This window comes from Papaver somniferum, chromosome 11 (assembly GCF_003573695.1).
Source record: "Papaver somniferum cultivar HN1 chromosome 11, ASM357369v1, whole genome shotgun sequence".
NCBI lineage: Eukaryota > Viridiplantae > Streptophyta > Magnoliopsida > Ranunculales > Papaveraceae > Papaver > Papaver somniferum.
Window position 1 is genome coordinate 28,095,241 of NC_039368.1, and position 20,341 is coordinate 28,115,581.

General features: G+C 36.9%; 1 long non-coding RNA gene and 1 pseudogene across 1 annotated transcript; both read right to left on the bottom strand.

The window, feature by feature from the left end:
* Positions 1-2,588: 2,588 nt before the first annotated feature.
* Positions 2,589-4,760, bottom strand: LOC113320452. The gene is made up of 3 exons (XR_003346113.1): positions 4,328-4,760; positions 3,125-3,303; positions 2,589-3,025 (listed from the first exon to the last, which is right to left on the bottom strand). It is a non-coding gene; the product is annotated as an uncharacterized LOC113320452 (long non-coding RNA).
* Positions 4,761-10,900: 6,140 nt separating this feature from the next.
* LOC113325666 lies at positions 10,901-11,000 on the bottom strand (annotated as a pseudogene).
* Positions 11,001-20,341: the final 9,341 nt, after the last annotated feature.

Below are 20,341 nucleotides of genomic sequence, written 5' to 3' on the forward strand. Positions count from 1 at the left end.
AAAAGGTATGTGGAGACTTGAACTTATCTATCACTCAAAAGTCTATCTACTCTCTCTCCTATCTTGAGACAAAAGTCGTTTTTCTATATAGACTTTGATTATACACATTTGCTATTTCGAGCCGAATTTATCTTGCTTATCTATTTCTGAAAATATGTGTTGGTAAGATTTCGCTTTTTCCAAGTTCATCTTTACTAGTGACGAAAGTCATACTAAGTTTCAGTTACTTGAAAATTGCTTTGACGAAAAACAACAACTATATAACGTCCTCTAAGAATGTTTCAATGATTGAAATGTGAGTTTAGATTATATAAACATGGTTGGATATAAACATTGTGTGGTAACTCATGCGTGTATAAGTCCTTATTCCTTGAACCAAAGTGTGCGTACTTTGCTGCTCAGGAAAACTGGAACTAGAGTCCGCGTACCAAATCCGCATACTGTCAGAAGTTCACATCCCTTGAATTTCTGTTGGAGTTTGTGAACTGAAAACAAAATTATTTCGGGTACTTAAGTCCGCGTACCAGTATGCGTACTTAAGTTGGTTATTTTCTCAAAACGATTATTCGTGAACTTAAACTTATATAAACTACGGAATGCAAGTTTGCAAACCGTGGCTATAAAGTTCATGAATCGATTCAAGTGAATCAAATGGTTTTTGCTTCGATTGTCTCTTGTATACTTCTATAAGATCTAAGAAATCGAACAACTCTCTAACTAGTTCATTTGAGTCATTTGAACTAGTTATGGTAAAAAGAATATGGTTGATATGAAAGTGCTCATATGGCTAACCATTTGGTTAACTACTGTTGAACCAACTAAGTGTACATGTTTGGGTACGGTAACACAAACCTAAATAAATGTGCCTTTCATTTGTGTGTAACAAGCTAAGTTTCGATCCAACGGTTGAAAGATATTAGCTTGAATCTAATCAGGTTTTCATCTAACGGTGAATATTGAATGCTTTGTTACTAAGCTAACATTGATTACAAACACTGATTTGAAATACTATATAAAGGAGAACTCTAGCAACTGGGAAACCTAATACCCACACCTTATGTGTGATACTAGTTGTATTAGCTAGAGTCGATTCTCCTTTAACCTTAGGTTTCTATCGCGACCCTGTAGGTTAACGAATTGAATACTTCATTGGGATTGTGAAGCCAGACCGATACTACTTTCTTGTAGTTGTGTGATCTGATCTTGTTGTTTCTATCGTACTAAGTACAATCGTAAGATTGTCTTGAGATTGATTTCTCCAATAGGCTAGATATAAAAGAATTCAGAAACATCTTCGTCTCATCGTTTGTGATTCCGCAATATCTTCTTTCGCTAGTCGATTAATATTATTGTGAGGTGATTGATAATTCTAGGCTCTTCTTCGGGAATATAAGTCCGGGTTATCAATTGGTTCCTGTTCACCTTGATTTATCAAAAGACATAACAAAAACTCGTAGGTATTTCTGTGGAGACAAATTTATCTATTACCGTAGATTTTTCTGTGTGAGACAAATTTGTTTATTAAAGTCTTCGACTTTGGGTTGTAGGAACTCTTAGTTCGGGGTGAGATCAGCTAAAGGAATCAAGTGCATAGTATCCTGCTGGGATCAGAGACGTAAGGAGCGCAACTGTACCTTGGATCAGTGTGAGATTGATTGGGGTTCAACTATAATCCAGACCGAAGTTAGTTTGTAGTAGGCTAGTGTCTGTAGTTGCTTAATACAGTGTGTGTTCAATCTGGACTAGGTCCCGGGGTTTTTCTGCATTTGCGGTTTCCTCGTTAACAAAACTTCTGGTGTTTGTGTTATTTCTTTTTCGCATTATATTTTGTTATATAATTGAAATATCACAGGTTGTCCGTTGAATCGATCAATTGGGAAATTCAACCTTTGGTTGTTGATTGAGATTGATTGATCCTTGAACATTAGTCTTCGGTACCGTTCAAGTGATTTCTCTTGTATTCAATTAGACTCGCAGATTTCTATTTGCTTGAGTAAGTATTGAATCGAGAAAGTGAGATATAACTCTTTGATATACTTTTATTAAGATTGAGTCTGACTGTCTAGTTGATTCTCTTAAAAGTATATTGGAGTTAGTCCATATAGATTGCTAATCGAAATATTGGGTGTGATTGTTAGACCCCCGCCTTTTCAACTGAGTTCTTTTTTGCTACACCAACAACAATAAAGATAGTACCACCATCAATGAGTATTTTCTAGTGCTGGCGTTGAACTTGAAGACATTTCCTGCCTGTATATGGGTTGGATACTAATTGAAAATATCATACTAATGGGTATAGTTTAACTGAGATAAAATTGATATTGGCCTTTCGCCCAAAACAAATCCCTATCTAAGAATCACATTTTCTTTTTGATAAGCTTTGACATTTATTCATATATTGAAGTTTTTAAAAAGATTGATTGAGAGTAATAAGCAAAACAGCTACTCAAAGGCAAGGCCGGCCCTGAGACAAGGGAGTCGAAACCTTTCTTTGGGGCAGCACGTCCGGGGGCAGCAAATTTTCTTTTTTTTATGTGGGTGGTTTTATGTTACAACAGAAAACAAAAGGTCTAAACGATAATTAGAGATACGAAATAGAACGCATTTATTAAAGAATATAAGGGGCATAATATAGAGGAGTTATAAGAGGGGTTAATGCTAAATATCAGAGGGGTGAATACTAAATTTCCAACAACTGCAAACGTGTTTCACTTCAACAACAATTTTTTTCTCTATGTGGCTTTGTATATCTCCATGGAGGCGAATTAATTGAATATCTAGCACTTTCTTCATCTAATGATTCATCCATATCTGAACTATCATCCGCATCTACAGAACGTGGTAACGGAATCACTCCAGATAGCAAATGTCCACTTTGAAATTTATCCGTTGTTCGTAACCCGAAACCTCTACCTCCATTTCTGGTCAGTGGATCCACCCATGGTCTTTGTCCAGCCGTCGTTCCAGTAAATTGCCCTTCCTTTGTACCAGTAGTACTCTAATTTTTATGCAAACCACCATAACACTGAGTAAAAACATAGAACAACAACAAGATTCAATAAAATTTCTGAAAATTGATTTTCATGCTAGTACAACTTATGGACCATCTTATGCTCCTAATTACCTTTCTTTGTATGGAATGGGGCAACATTTTTTGGTTTGCTTTGGGGCAACAAAATGTCAGGGCCGGCCCTCATCAAAGGTGATAAACATTCCTTGTCATCACAATAAGATTTGGGTTAAGAGGAAAGAACATATGCCAACTCATCCACGCTAGTGATCCATCATGTAACATCTTAATTCCTGCGTTTAGTTGCTTAATATTGACATGGGAATGAATATAAGCTCCTAAAAAATGAAAACAAAAATAGCAAACATAGAACTTGACTCCGATAATGGACGCCTAAAATTGGGTGTTTGATCTCTATTATGCCATTCATTTTTATTTATCCATAATAACATGGAAATTTGGTAATCCTAACAAAATCATGATTCTGATAACGGATACTTAAGAGAGAAAAAGTTTTATTGGACACCGAAGGGAGTCCTTCTATGTGTTTATGTTTACCCATATGGGGCTAAAATGTAGTCTGTTTGTAACGTTGTTTTTTTTTTATTTTTCATCACAAAAATTTATCGGGGATTGGTCTTTTTTCCACGAAATTGGATCGACAATTGGATAGTCATCATCCACGAATATGGTTGGGCGCAATCAAAACGATTGGAAGTCGAACCAATTGACGGTGATTCTGGCGTAAAAATGGCAAAAAAAACATCACATATACTTTTAATTTTAATCCTGACGGTTGTTTACCAATAAAATTCAGCCATAATTGTTAGAAAATAACTATTACAAACTAATGCTACAAAAATGTTAGAAAATAAACTAAGAGTTTGAACAAGTTATAGACTTCCAATTGTACCTGATCTAGTCTTATGTATGGTGATGTAGTTTTACAGTGATAGTAAAGTCCATTCAACTCGGGCTTGTAAAGGTTTTATTTAAGACTTAAAAATAGCAAACACTAAAAATAAAGAAAATATGGACACACGATTGTCACAAAATACCGAGAGAACTGAGAATCCGGTTTCCACCATTAATGACATCCAATTGGTTCGTATATTGATTCATAATACTTTTAGATCTTTTATGGACTCTATTTCTTTGTCAAAAGTAGATTTTTTAAAAGATTAATTGTAAATCATAATCATGACGCATCAAAAGCTTTAAGTCTAAGCATACGTCACTAGACAAAATCACAACTAATTAATAAAAATCATAAATCAATTAAATCAATGCAAAAAGTCATGAAAAATCATTAGTTACCAATCGATTGTGAAACATGGCTTTCTCCGTGGTCCCAGTGTTTGGGTTTAGCCCATCATGCTCAAAACACACTCATAAGATAGAAACATGACTCAAAAGGTGTTTTTATTGAAGAGAAATAATAATACAGAGAATCTGTAACACTTAACAGTCGTTACAGAAATCACTGTTACAATTTCATAAGACTGTAGAAGAACGACAAATGTATGGTGTAAAGAATCTGCGATATTCTTCGTTTCCTTCTTCTTCAACAACAACAGAGATGATTTTCTGCACTTCTTCTCGGCTCTGCAGCCTCTACTAACTGCCCCTAACCCCCGTATCGACCCCCAAGCTCTCGACATCCCTTGTGTGATACCAGCACCTCCTATTTATACACGGCAGCCACCTAAATCCCGATAATCTCTTCCATATCTCTCCCTGACTTTTAACCCAAAACACAGGATATATTTTCTTTTATTCCTCTCTTTTCGTGTCGACACCAGTGTCTGATATCTCCCAAACTCCTTCATTATTCGATCAAATCCAAGTAGAGAATATTTTCCCTTGTTTCTTTCCCAACTTCCTTGTTTATCAACCAAGAAAAACCCGAGAGATACTCACTTACCCTGTTTAAGAAAATCATCTAAAATAAGAAGATTTGCTACCTCTTTTAAATCCCCAAACACGTCATTCCTCCTGTTGGTTAGGTAACAACATTATCAAACCCTAAAACCCGTGAAATTCTCCAACAATTCCTTCCAAAGTGCACGCAGTTGAAAATAAATATTTTTCATGTTTCGAGAAATTCTTCCCTGTTTTTACGTAACAAATCCATGTACCCAGGCTGTTTAATTGTACCCGGCCCATATCAATCCATATCCTTGAACAACTCCAACAGAATGGCACCCAAATCGTTTCACAGAGTTACGCATTTGGGAAGAGAATTTCCCGCCTTTTTTTTAACTTTTGAACGAAGAAGATGGGGTGCCCCATATCCGGCTTGCCGGGGTGTCGATATTAATGTGGGTACCCCTTAGTAATTTGGGTGCCCCTTATCCACTGTTGGATCCCTTTAGTAATTCCTCCAGGGGTGCAAATATCACGTTTCATTGTTGTTTCCTTTTCAGGTAGTTTAGATTTGAAGGAATTGGAGAGGAACATGTAAATCTGTGGTTTGTGTGGCCGCTCCAGCGAAGAAAGCTGAATCAGCAGCCAAAAGTGCTCGTCAAGCATTGAAAAGACGGGTGGGCAACAAAGCCAAGAAATCTGAGATGAAGACGATACTCACTCCTCTAATTTACTGGTAACTTCTTACAATTTTGATTATATTTTCAGAATTTGGGTGAAATCATATTAGATTTGATCCTGAATTTGTAATTCATTAATGTTCACATGGTCAATGACGTTTAACCAGTGGTGCAATGTTGTGCGTGTATCAATATTAATGATGCATGGACACATAAATATGCACATAGGTTCAATCTTTGAAAATACTCAAATTGTTTTGCATGGAATGTAAGCATTTGGCCCTGGTGATTTTGCATTTTTCAGAAGCATTTTTATGAGAACTAAACAAATTGTTTCGTCTGTTGTAATAATACTTCATTATTTCAGATTACTGGCTCATAAGATCAGCCATCAAATGGATGTTAAAGGTCTAAAGAAGGCGAACAAGTAAAAAATGCTCATGCTTGAATTCCCTTGTTTCAAAAGCTGAAAGTGTCGAATTGATGCGGCTGCTGATCAATTGCTTTCTCATTTGGCTGGTCATTTCTGAAACATCCATAAGGTGCAGGTGCAAGGTTAACTTGCTGAATACTTGTGTAAATTCTTTGTAATGCATCATTGTTCAAATATGTTCTAATTGTAGTTATAGAAAATAATGAATAAAAGCAAATATCTGAATAAATGGTGAAACACTTGAGCAACTCAATTTTTACTAGCTTAAGCCCTTTGTCAACGAAGCCAATTGCATATTTGACGACCAAAGCACCTACCAACTAAAAATTTGATGGCAACAAATCTTCACCAGCGGCACATTAAGTAATTATAAGACTTCACCGGCTGATTATTTTGTGGCTGGAATTCTTGAGCAGCTGAGATTTCAGTGCCCAGAACCCTCGACCAACAGCCGAGCAACTAGATATTTAGCGGGTAAACCCGTTAACCAACGAAATTTAAGTGGATAAAACACTCAACCATCCAAACATTTAGCGTTTAAAATCCTTTACCCTCAAGCCGAAATGCGTAGAGCAATGAAAATTCAGTGGGTTAGATACTTCATCAACTGACATCGTTTTATAGTTGGCCGCATCTACCAACAATGTACAAGTCTTCAACAACAGATATGTTTGTGGATTATATGTTTTTCCAACAAATACTTTATATGTTCTCCCAACTACAACCAGTGCTTACTAAAAATTTGTGCCAACCCGGACTTGAGTCGCTTCATTGAAATTGAAAGATATTTGTACCAACAAAATCGTTGGTATAAACCTTTAGCAACTAAGCCTTTACCCACATAGTATATCTGTTGTCGTGTCGATCGTTACCTAGCTCCAGCCACTCAAAACGGCCATGTACCAACCGATTCCTGATAGTCGCTAAAGTCCAATTTTCTTGTATAGTGCGAGAAACTTTTCCCCCAAAAGCTTATTTCTCCAAAAACACCTACAGGAATATAAAAAGCCAAAATAAGTACAAAATGAGCAGTAACAAAATAGATAAATGTGATCAAAATAGAAACATAAATGCGTCTATCAAATACCCCCAAACTTATTATTTGCTAGTCCTCGAGCAAATCTAAAATGAAATCCTAACTCACTGTCGCAGGCATCGCGATTGCACTTAGCGTGTGCAACAAGCCTTTAAACCCCTAGGTGGCCCTAGTGGCTGAGTTATAGTCTCGGGAGGGTTTACAAGAGGTGTGCCCACAAAACCTTTACTCCAGACCCTAGATATCTACACAGAACCTTGAAAGGCACTAAAAAACCTCCTTGGTTGGCATACTCTCATTGATTACATGAGGAAGTACCCTGGTGCGAAATTCCAGTTGTTGTACAAAATTTTGCACTCACATACTAAAATTCATATATAAGTGACGGAGCTCTACTTAGATAGTCGCACTATGGATATCAATATCCGGAATCAAACAAATTATATGAATAGATTAAGAAGATGGAAATAGAAATAGATGGTTGCGAATGGACGTCAATGCCAAGATGAATCATATGACCTAATGGATTGAGATACTGGTCTGGACCAATATCAATAAATCTGGCATATACAAGGGAACCAGTGGTCGATAATCCTAATTCTAGATCAACTCAGATGGCGTATACAAGGGAACCAGTGGTCGCTTTTATTGAATTTATTCCGGTTGGTCTGATGGTTGATAGACACATTTTTGTGTCCGATTTGTCTCGATTCTATATATTGTTAGGGATCATTTTTGTACTTATTACGGTGTTTTATTTATTTGTAGGTATTTTTGGCCTATACACATTTTTGGAAAAAATTGGTTCGAAAAGTTGTTGGAAAGCACCCGGAGGACATTTGCTATTCGGACTCTCACTTTGGATAAGGGGTAACCTAATTACTAAGGGCCATCCCATTTCCAGGCAGTTGCTAATCGCACCCCTACCCTGGATAAGGGGCAACCATCTTCAACATTTCAAAAACCAGGTTTTCGCGAGAAAATAGGTGCAGTGAAGAACAGTTTTGGCAATCGTGATTTGGACGAGTTTGAGGTCGATTAAACCTCTGATTTTCATAGGATAGACTCCTTATGGGTCTAGGAATCTGATATGGGTGTTTAAATCGATTAGACTGGGCTCAATCGACGGATTTTTCTCACAACAGAAAATATGGAAAGTCACATGTGTGACCTGTTTTAGGGAATTTTAGAGAGATTAAAGTGTTGTAAACCTTCCCATAGATTTGTATCTATCTAAGGAAGAGTTTAGAATAAAAAGGAAATCTCAGAAACGCGTAGAAATTCTAAAACAAGAAATTGCCGCAACTTGTCCGTGAAGATAAAGAAAGAGATTTTGGAAGATTTTGGAGAGATTTAATCGGTATTTTTGATATAAATAGATGTCTTGGGTCATATAGAAGAGGTGTCGAGAGTTTGGGAACCTAAGGAGATCCAGAGAAGAAGAAATCATAGTTTTACCAAACTCTGTTTCTGCTGCTGAAGAGGAAGAACGCGAAGAACATTGACGCACGGGAAACAGTCGCAGAACAGTGTCGTTGTTTAACAGCTGAAGAACATTAAGTTGTGCAGGGAAGTCGTATTCTAGGGTCTTAAAATCAGCGACAAAGCAAGAATGCTTACAAAAGTTTTCTGTAACAGTTCCATTGTAACAGCTGTTTTGCAACACCAATACACTGTTGCAAACAGTCTGTGTCATTACATTTCACTCTTTTAATCATCTTTTGAGCAACAAACACATATTTTGAGATCATGATTAATATGAGGAGCTAAACCCCATTGCTGAGGCGATAGAGGAAGCTATTTTTCCAACAAAAAGTGGTAAATTCTATTTTATATTTTTATTTGCAATAATTATATGATTATTTGCCTTGAACTATTATTGAATATGATTCTTATTTGATTGATTGTGATCTATTTTGATGGAGTATGCTTAGTTTTAAGACTTTTGATGCTTCATACTTGGTATTTACAATTACTACTTTTGAAAATCTACTTGTTGCAATATTTTAGAATCAAATTAAACGAGAAAATTGCATAAATATAAGTATTGGTTTAATCACTTTGAACTTGGAAAATAGTGAAATCTTAGCCTCGGTGTTTCTTTTAGTATTGATATCATCTTTGATTGAATTTGCTATAATTTTTAGTGAGTTTTCTATTTTAATATTAGAATTTAAGTCTAATTAATATCCTTCACAAGTCTGAGAATCAGACCACTTTTACCACTATCTACAAATCACATCAATTTTTGGCGCCACCGACGAGGACTTGTTTTTAGGGTTTTAGATTTATTTTTTTTATTTTTTTTATTATTTTTGTCCTTTTTTATGTTTTTGGGTATTTATCTTGTGTCTACAGGTTCTGGATCATAAAGAAAATTGAGCCAAGGAGTTTGGTGATTTCATAAAGACTTGGAGCTAAAGATTAAAGCAAAAAGAACAGAAAAGAAGACAATTTTATTTTAGACAAATTTTAGTTTAGGGCTTGTTTATTTTATTTTTTAAAAAAAAACTGTATTAGGGTTTATTATTTTATTAATTCTTCTTTATTTTTTTTTTGGACTTTTGGACTTTTGGACTTTGGGACATTATTTTTTTTATTACCCTACGGAAGGGTACTTCAAATATAAACTGTTTGCAGAGAAGGAGGACAATTACGATATTGTCTCTGCACCTTGGGTTCCTATACTAGACATCGGAGTCAGTGGCCCGAGTCGACTACAACCGATTCATCCCCCGTATGGAACGGGAGGTAAGATTCTAAACACTCGTGAATCCCCTGTCAGCGAGTTACTGGACTCCTTCGTATGCATATATGTTGAGGACTGAATACGGACATTTATTTTTCTAGTAAAGGGAAAGGCCTGGCCATACAAGATAAGGGTTCGGATTTCATCACTGTTCTCTTCTTTCCCGCTTTAGGAACACATAACCTACGCGTACCTAAGCCTAAAATTTTGACTAGAACGAGAACGATAGGGTAACGAGCTTAACAGGAAAGTCATTCGAAAAATATTGGTTACTCTTTTAAGCATACTTCGAAGTTCTTGACGGTTTCTGTAAGTTGAATGCGTGACTGCGCCGCCTTGTAATACCGGTGAGGCCTTGGGTATCAAAGATCCACCGATCTTCCCTCGCCTCTATTCAACTTACGTTAACTCGGATTGATTCCAGAGGGGTTTGCTTAAATTGTAACGAACTTCCGTTCGAAGGATTAGAAGCTGGTCTAGAAACAATCTAAGTGGAGCCATCATGCTTTTTGTTTGATAGAAATCAATAGGTTTGATTTGGTTGAGTCTGCCTTGATCTGTGTTTGCTTACCCTTCCAATTTAGAAAATTCTATTGTATGCCTGAACGTAAAAGAGACGCACTAGGTAGATTTGTTAAAGAGAAACTTAGTTGTTCGAAGCGTCTCGATTACCTTAATCTAGAAAGTACGACTTTTGAAGAGTCTGTTTTTGAACGTCCTTTGACTGAGGAGAGAATCCTTGTTGCTCCGATAACGCCAGAAATGGCAACTTTGAAAGCTTTGTTGAATCCAACTAGGATTACCCGTCCTTCGTGTATTAAGTTAGCTGAAACGGAGGCACCCTATGAACTGAAACCTGGGACCTTACAGATGCTCCCAATATTTTTAGGGAAAGAAAATGAAAACCCTTATTACCATGTTAGGGATTTTGAGGAAATTTGTAGTACTCTAAGAATTAGAGGCTTAGATGATGATGCTTTGAAACTTAGGTTATTCCCATTTTCCCTGAAAGATAAGGCCAAGTCGTGGATGTATAGTTTGGACTCCGAGTCAATTGAGACATATGAACAACTTGCATCTGCCTTTTTCAATAAGTTTTTCCCTAGGCACAAAACATCGTCTATTAGGACGCAAATATGCTCATTTTCACAACAAGATAGAGAATCCTTATATAGGTATTTGGAAAGGTTCAATGATTTATTATCCCAGTGTCCTCATCATGGTTTAGAAAAGGTTAGGCTAGTTCAGATCCTTTATGAGGGTTTAGATTATTCCACAACGACCATGGTTTAGTCTCTATACACTGGTGGATTTGAAAACCAAACTGTTGATGCGGCGATGGAATTTTTTAATGAAATCGCCGAAAAAACCCAGCAACGGGAAAATAGTAGGGCACCCCAGAAAACAATTATTTTAAGTAGAGGAAACGTTAATAGGGTAGAATGAGGCTATGAATCAGATGCCAAAATTGCTGCTATAGCAAAAAGGTTAGAAGCCTTAGAAGTGGGCCAGACTAGTGGTAGAGTGGAGCCTTTTTGGGAAGGCCAGAATATTGAAGAGCAGACCAATGCTCTTTATAATAACACTAGATTTGATAACCGTCAAAAGATTGACCCATATTCAGAAACCTATAATCCTGGTTGGAGAAACCATCCGAACCTTTCGTGGTCTAAGGGCCAAAGTCAAGGTCAGTTTAGTAATTTTAATGCTCCCCCAGGTTTTGGCTATACTAAGAATCCTTCAGGACTAGCTCAGTTTCAGAATCAGTCAGATAAGAAAATCCTAAGTTTAGAGGAATCTCTCGCCTTGTTAACTCAGCAAACTGCAAAATTCCAGTTATCCGTAGAATAGAGTCTACAAGCTAGTAACAGGATAGGACAAGAAAATAATCAGGCTATTTCCGAGTTAAAAACCCAGGTTGGTCTGATAAGTGATTCTTTGAGGATAAAAGGTAAGTTTCCTAGTCAAACACAACCCAACCCTAGAGGAATTCATGAATTAGGTGCAAAACCATCGAATCAATTGAATATTGTTAGAACCCTTAGAAGTGGTAGAGTTGTAGACGATAAGTTAACCATGCCCGATAGTGGACATATTGTAGTTCACCCCTCAGGATCTCACCTCTCAGGACCAGTAGCTGAAGAGACTGATAAAGTTTCTGATGATGTGAATTCGGTTCCTGAAAGGTATGATTTTAGGCCTAGAGCCCCATTTCCTCAGCTATTAGTACCAACAAAGAAGGAATCGAACTTTAATGACATAGTGGAGGTTTTTAAGCAAGTTACCATAAACCTTCCCTTATTAGATGCAATTAAGCAAATTCCTGCTTATGCCAAGTTCCTTAAGGATATGTGTACGCGAAAGCGAAAACTTAGCGTCCATAGGAAATCCTTTTTAGCTAGTCACGTAAGTTCAATCATTCAGAACACTACAACTCCAAAGTACAAAGACCCAGGTTCTCCTACCATTTCTTGCACAATAGGTAACTTTCGGGTAGAAAAATCTTTACTTGACTTAGGAGACAGTGTGAACTTACTGACATTCCATGTATACTTACAGCTAGGACTTGGTGAAATGAATCCTACTCAGATGACACTGCAGTTAGCTGATAGGTCTGTTAAAATCCCTCGAGGTATTATCGAGGATGTTCTTATTGAGGTCGACAAGTTTATTTATCCAGTGGATTTCGTGGTCCTAGATACCCAACCTGTCCCTGACCCAGAGAACCAGATACCTGTGATTTTAGGTCGCCCATTTTTAGCTACGTCTAATGCGATCATTAACTGTCGAAATGGTGTGATGAGTTTATCTTTTGGTAATATGACTATGGAGATGAAAAATTTTAATGTCAGTAAGCAACCTCATGAGCTAGATGACACATGTGTTGAGGAGGTGAACATGATAAAAGCCTTAGTTCAGGAGTCATTACCAAACATCTTGTCTGAAGACCCATTAGAAAGTTGTCTATCCCATTTTGGTTTAGATTTTGACGACGATAGCACTATTGAACAGGTGAATGCTCTATTAGATTCTACCCCTGTGTTAGACACTGATAGATGGAAATCTAGGTTCGAACCGTTACCAGTTTCCGAGACTACCCTAATTCCTTCTTTAGAAGAGCCCCCAAAGTTGGACCTTAAACCACTACCCGATACAGGCCCATCTGAGACTTTTCTGTGATTGTAACTTCCAATTTGGATAGTGATCAGGAAAGTAGGCTAGTAAATGTACTTCAAGATAATAAGGAAGCTTTAGGGTGGACTATAGCAGACAGTAAGGGTATAAGTCCTACTGTGTGTATGTATCAGATTCATTTAGAGGAAAACTCCAAACCTTCTAGGGAGATGCAACGTCGACTGAACCTTAACATGAAAGAGGTAGTTCGAAAAGAGGTGCTTAAGTTGTTAGATGCGGGTATTATTTACCCAATTTCAGACAGTAAGTGGGTCAGCCCTATTCAGGTTGTCCCCAAGAAATCAGGTATCATTGTAGTCCAGAATGATAATAATGAATTAATCCCAACCCGAGTGACCACGGGATGGCGTGTGTTTATTGACTATAGGAAATTGAACAAGGTCACAAGGAAGGATCACTTTCCCCTTGCTTTTATCGACCAAATGCTAGAGCGATTAGCTGGACATAGTCACTATTGCTTCTTAGATGGCTACTCAGGTTATAATCAGATCGTTATTGCCCCAGAAGACCAAGAGAAAACCACTTTTACCTGTCCCTTTGGTACCTTTGCGTATATACGCATGCCTTTCGGGCTATGTAATGCCCCTCCAACTTTTCACCGTTGTATGATGAGCATATTTTCTGATATGGTAGAACGGTTCTTAGAGGTCTTTATGGATGATTTTTCAGTGTTTGGTTCATCTTTCGATGAGTGATTGCATCATTTGACATTAGTGTTGACTAGGTGTAAGGAAAAAAAATTAGTGCTTAATTGGGAAAAATGCCATTTCTTGGTTAAATCAGGAATTGTGTTAGGGCACATCGTCTCTTCAAAGGGTATAGAGGTAGACAAAGCCAAAGTTGTCCTTATTAAGACTTTACAGGTTCCAAAAACCGTAAAAGATATTAGGTCATTCCTAGGGCATGCAGGTTTTTAACGTCGATTCATTAAGGATTTTAGCTTGATTTCTAGACCTCTTTGCAATTTGCTTGCAAAAGATGTTAAGTTTGTCTTTGATGATGCTTGTTTAGAGGCTTTTGAGAAGCTTAAAACTTTACTCACTACTGCCCCGATAGTCCAGGCACCTAACTGGAACCTACCCTTTGAGATTATGTGTGATTCTTCAGATTATGCTATAGGCGTCGTTTTAGGACAACGAGAAAACAAATTACTTCATGTGATTTATTATGCTAGCAAAACTCTGAATGATGCCCAAATGAACTACACAACTACCGAGAAGGAACTTTTAGCCATCGTGTTTGCCTTGGATAAGTTTAGGTCCTACCTATTAGGTTCTAAGATCATAATCTATACAGATCATGCTGCTTTGAAATACCTTTTATCTAAGAAGGATACCAAACCTAGATTGATTAGATGGATCCTATTGTTACAGGAATTTTCCCCAGACATTAGAGACAAAAAGGGTGCAGAAAATGTAGTAGCAGACCACTTGTCTAGGCTAGTTGTTAGTTCCCCTAGTGATTCCCTTCCTATAAGGGATAGCTTTCCTGATGAACAATTGTTCTCTGTTTCCCAATCACCTTGGTATGCAAATATAGTGAATTATCTTGTTACTGGTCGAACCCCTCAACATTGGGGTAAGCAAGATCGTTCTAGGTTTTAGCCGATTTGGTTTTTTGAGGTTAAGCATTTCTTTGGGACGATCCTTATCTGTTTAAGTATTGTGGACCAGATTATTAGGAGATGTGTATCTGAGAGTGACCAGTCTAGTATTATCTCCTTTTGTCATGAACATGCATGTGGGGGTCATTTTAGTGCTAAGAAGACTGCTGCTAAGATTTTGCAGTGTGGATTTTACTGGCCTTCGTTGTTTAAAGATTCCCATAGTCATTGTGTTTCTTGTGAGCGTTTGCCAGAAGTTAGGAACCATTTCCCGTAGAAATATGATGCCTTTGAACCCTATTTTAGTGATTGAGGTCTTTGATGTGTGGGGCATTGATTTTATGGGTCCATTTCCTATTTCGTTTGGTTATCTTTACATACTTGTCTGTTAAGTTGTGTAGACTAGTGTCTAAGTGGGGTTGAGGCGGTTGTGTAAACGAATGACCACAGGGTCGTAGTCCAGTTTTTGAAAGAGAATATACTTACACGTTTTGGTACGCCGCGAGCTATAATTAGTGGGGTTCACACTTTTGTAATAGAGTTTCTCTTTAATGAAACAATACGGTATTACCCATAAAGTAGCAACCCCATATCACCCTCAGACTAGTGGTCAGGTAGAGGTTTCCAATAGGGAAATTAAACGTATTCTAGAGAAAACAGTTAATCCAAATAGGAAAGACTGGTCGTCGAGGCTTACTGATGCCTTATGGGCTTACCGTACTGCGTTTAAGACACCCATTGGAATGTCACCTTATCGTTTAGTGTTTGGCAAGGCATGTCACCTGTGTTGAGTTAGAGCATCGAGCCTATTGGGCTATTAAGAACTTAAAACTTTTCACTTGACAAGGCAGGAGCTCAAAAAAGTCCAGCTCAATGAGTTGGACGAGAGATTCGTAGAGATGCATACGATAGTGCTAAGGAGTATAAGAACAAAATGAAACTTGTGCATGATAGGAATATTTTACGAAATTTTTCTCCAGGTCAAAAGTTCTTCTGTATGACACTCGTTTTGCATCTATTCCCCGGGAAGTTGCGCTCTCGGTGGACCGGTCCTTTTGTGGTCCGTACTGTTTTTCCTCATGGCGATGTTGAGATTGAGACAGATGTAGTAGTTTTGAAGGTTAACGGTCAGCGATGAAGCCCTTTTTAGAGCCTTTTCCTACAGGTGATGTTTGAGGGAGGTCCCTCTGGAGGACCCTGTTTACCTTGATTGACCATCGAGGCGATTTGTATGTTGTATAATATTTTGTAGGTTTTGGTTACACTTCACCCAGGTACTATCTTTCCGACTTCACTCTTTACTATTTCCTCATGTTACTTATATATTTGGTACTGTTCTTTGATTAAAAACATTGAGGACAATGTTAGATTTAAGTTTGGGGGTGGGGTAGAACTTTTCTATATCCATCTTCTTGATCTATCCATGTGATTAGTTTTGACTCCGGATATTGATGTCCATAGTACGACTATCTGAGTAGAGCTCTGTCACTTCATATGAATTTTAGTATGCTTGAGTGCAAACTCGTGTACAACAATTGGAATTTCGCATCAGGGTACTTCCTCCTGTAGTCAATAAGTATGCCAACCAAGGAGATTCTTTAGTGCCTTCCAAGGTTCTGTGTAGATAGCTAGGGTCTGGAGTATAAAGGTTTTGTGGGTATACCTCTGGTAAACCCTCCGGAGACAACACTCCGCCACTAGGGACACCTAGGGGTTTAAAGGCTTATTGCGTACGCTTAATGCAATCGACGATGCCTGCGACAGGGAGTTAGGATTTTATTTCTATTTATTTTTGCTCGAGGACTAACAAATAATAGGTTTGGGGGTATTTAATAGACACATTTTTGTTTCCGATTTGTCTCGATTCTATATATTGTTAGGGCTCATTTTTGTACTTATTATGGTGTTTTATTTATTTGTAGGTATTTTTGGCCAATAAACATTTTTGGAAAAAATTGGCTCGAAAAGTTGTCGGAAAGCACCCGGAGGACATTTGCTATTCGGACTCTCACTTTGGATAAGGGGTAACCTAATTACTAAGGGGCGTCCATTTCCAGGCTATTGCTAATCGCACCCCTACCTGGATAAGGGGCAACCATCTTCAACATTTCAAAAACTATGTTTTCGCGGGAAAATAGCTGCAGTGAAGAACAGTTTTGGAAATCGTGATTTGAACGAGTTTGAGGTCGATTAAACCTCTTATTTTCATAGGATAGACTCCTTATGGGTCTAGGAATCTGATATGGGTGTTTAAATCGATTAGACTGGGCTCAATCGACGGATTTTTCTCACAACAGAAAATGTGGAAAGTCACGTGTGTGACCTGTTTTAGGGAATTTTAGAGAGATTAAAGTGTTGTAAACCTTCCCAAAGATTTGTATCTATCTAAGGAAGAGTTTAGAATAAAAAGGAAAGCTCGAAAACGCGTAGAAATTCTAAAACAAGAAATTGCCGCAACTTGGCCGTGAAGATAAGGAAAGAGATTTTGGAAGATTTTGGAGAGATTTAATCGGTATTTTTGATATAAATAGATGTCTTGGGTCATATAGAATAGGTGTCGAGAGTTTGGGAACCTAAGGAGAGCCAGAGAAGAAGAAATCAGAGCTTTACCAAACTCTGTTTCTGCTGTTGCTGCTGCGGAAGAGGAAGAACGCGAAGAACATTGACGCACGGGAAACAGTCGCAGAACAGTGTCGTTGTTTAACAGCTGAAGAACATTAAGTTGTGAAGGGCAATCGTATTCTAGGGTCTTAAAATCAGCGACAAAGCAACAGTACTTACAATAATTTTCTGTAACAGTTCCATTGTAACAGCTGTTTTGCAACACCAATACACTGTTGCAAACAGTCTGTGTTATTACTGTTCACTCTTTTAATCATCTTTTGAGCAACAAACACATATTTTGAGATCATGATTAATATGAGGAGCTAAACCCCATTGCTGAGGCGATAGAGGAAGCTATTTTTCCAACAAAAAGTGGTAAATTCAATTTTATCTTTTTATTTGCAATAATTATATGATTAATTGCCTTGAACTATTATTGAATATGATTTTTATTTGAGTGATTGTGATCTATTTTGATGGAGTATGCTTAGTTTTAAGACTTTGATGCTTCATACTAGGTATTTACAATTACTACTTTTGAAAATCTACTTGTTGCAATATTTTAGAATCAAACTAAACGAGAAAATTGCATAAATATAAATATTGATTTAATCACTTTGAACTTGGAAAATAGTGGAATCTTAGCCTCAGTGTTTCTTTTAGTATTGATATCATCTTTGATTGAATTTGCTATAATTTTTAGTGAGTTTTCTATTTTAATATTAGAATTTAAGTCTAATTAATATCCTTCACAAGTCTGAGAATCGAACCACTTTTACCACTATCTACAAATCACATCAATGGTCTGGTCTCAATTTTCTTTTCTTTTTTTTTTCATTTTTTTTATTTAATTTATTTAGTAACTCAATCACCCTATTTCAACCCAACAGACATCAACATAAAATTTGTGCAAAAAATAAAAACAGAAATAATAAGATGATTCCGAGATATGGTGAAACTATCATGTTATTTCTAACAACTAAGCTCTGTGCTTTTATGAATATACTCTATATAGATGTTTCCATCCACTCAGATTGGTTCCTCAACTCCTACAACCAAGATGCTTCCATCCACTTAGATTGGTTAGTGCTATCCTTAATAAGCATAAATTTTTAGGCTCTGGAGTTTATTTATTGCAACTAAAAGTTTCTCCCATACCCCCCCAAACTTAAATCTAACATTGTCCTCAATGTTCTAAAGATAAAATTAAAAGCATGAACAAGGATAAACAGTTACCACTTGAAGCAAAAGAAGTAAGGAAAGATATATATTACCTTGTTGCATGATCATGGGTTACCTCCCAAGAAGTGCTAAGTTTTACGTCTTCGGCCATACATAAGAAAGAGTTAATCACCTCATACCATATAGCAATAGCCGAAATAACTGTGGGTCGTCTGCATCAAAAAGTGTTATCACAGACAAAAGGAAACTGCAACAAAATAATAAAAGTAAATAAACATAGCATACTATAGCCTAGTTTCTTGTTTAAGACAATTACATATAGTTGTGGTTCAGGTTCAGGTTCAATAAAGGGATCTAAATAAAATATTTTCATTGGCTTCACCTCCTCATAAGTAGGATCTGAAAGATCAGGTTCTAAGGTCTGGAAAAATTTAGAAGCACATAATAATAACCTGAATAATTGAGGATCCTTTAAGTCAATCATATTTGACTCAAAAAGTTGACCGCAATGAAAGTGGTGGTCTTTCTTAAGCAACTGTGTTGTTTCTATTTTCCTAAAATTATTACGTTTAGTCTCGGAACTTAATAAATGACACATTTGGAATTCAAACATTCCCACAATTGGAAGAAAAATTTTTGGTGGGAAAAGAAAATATATTTGGGTATTATAGACTGGCTAAACCACATCAACCAGAGGATGTGTTTCTAACAATTGGACTTCCTTATGGACATCACTAGGTTCAGGAAAACGTGTATGAAGATAATCTTGTAAAATGTTTGAGGCACATATGTCAAGTCCCAAGTGAGGGATCTTCATAAGAGCTAAAGGTAAAGCACAGGGAGAATGATAATCACCCCCAAACTTAGAGTTTTGGGGTGTCTCTAGATAGACTAGTTATAATTTCCCTAATTTCTAGATCTTCAGAATCCTGAAAATAGTCAATTACTTCTTCTAGCTTATATTCAGGTGATCTATCCTCACTCATCTTTACGATTTCATGTTCCTTGTCTAAGACTATCATTTTTAAACCGTTAGACTCTAAAATAATATTCTCAAAATAAACTCGTTCCTCTAAACCATTATTGGTATTGTAATCAAAAGGAAATACTATATCATCTAAAGATGTGTTATCTCTAGTCAAATCCTTGTCCTCTTGAATAGGTGAATAATTATTAGAATTATTAGGATCTGAACCAGAAATAATATTTCCGTAAAGCTGGATTGGGGTAACAAATTCCTGATCACTAAGCCTACATATTTCAGATTCTTCCTCAGCATTATCCTCATCATAATCATCATTATAATAACATGAAAATGGTTGAACCTCGTCTAAAAAAGTAGTGTTACCAATTATAACCTCGTCATCTTGATTATGTAAATAAAAATTATCCTTATTTTCAGGGGTAGTATTGGAAACACTATACTGGAAATAAAAACTATCCTTGTCTAAGACTATTATTTTTAAATCGTTAGACTCTAAAATAATATTCTCAGAATAAACTCGTTCCTCTAAACCATTATTGGTTTTGTAATCAAAAGGAAATACTATATCATCTAAAGATGTGTTATCTCTAGTCAAATCCTTGTCCTCTTGAATAGGTGAATAATCATTAGAATTATTAGGATCTGAACCAGAAATAATATTTCCGTAAAGCTGAATTGGGGTAACAAATTCCTGATCACTAAGCCTACTGTTTGAGGGTGAAAACGGTTTCTGCTGATTTCGGTAATTTCGGGTGTGTGGGTGAGAAACGAGTCTAAACCCTAAACAATGTACTGCAAGGGAGTACTTTAGATTCAAGAGATCAATCTGTACAAATCCGGCCTAAACCAAGAAATGGTCGTTCCAGAGTTGCTTCGGTCACAAAGAGGAGGAGAAGGGTTGGTTTTGGGGAGGGAAGCGACGAGAGTGTTGAGACCAGAATAGTTGATCCTGGAAGAGTAGTTGTTTTGTGACTTGCATCAGAAAGTGGGAAGCTAAC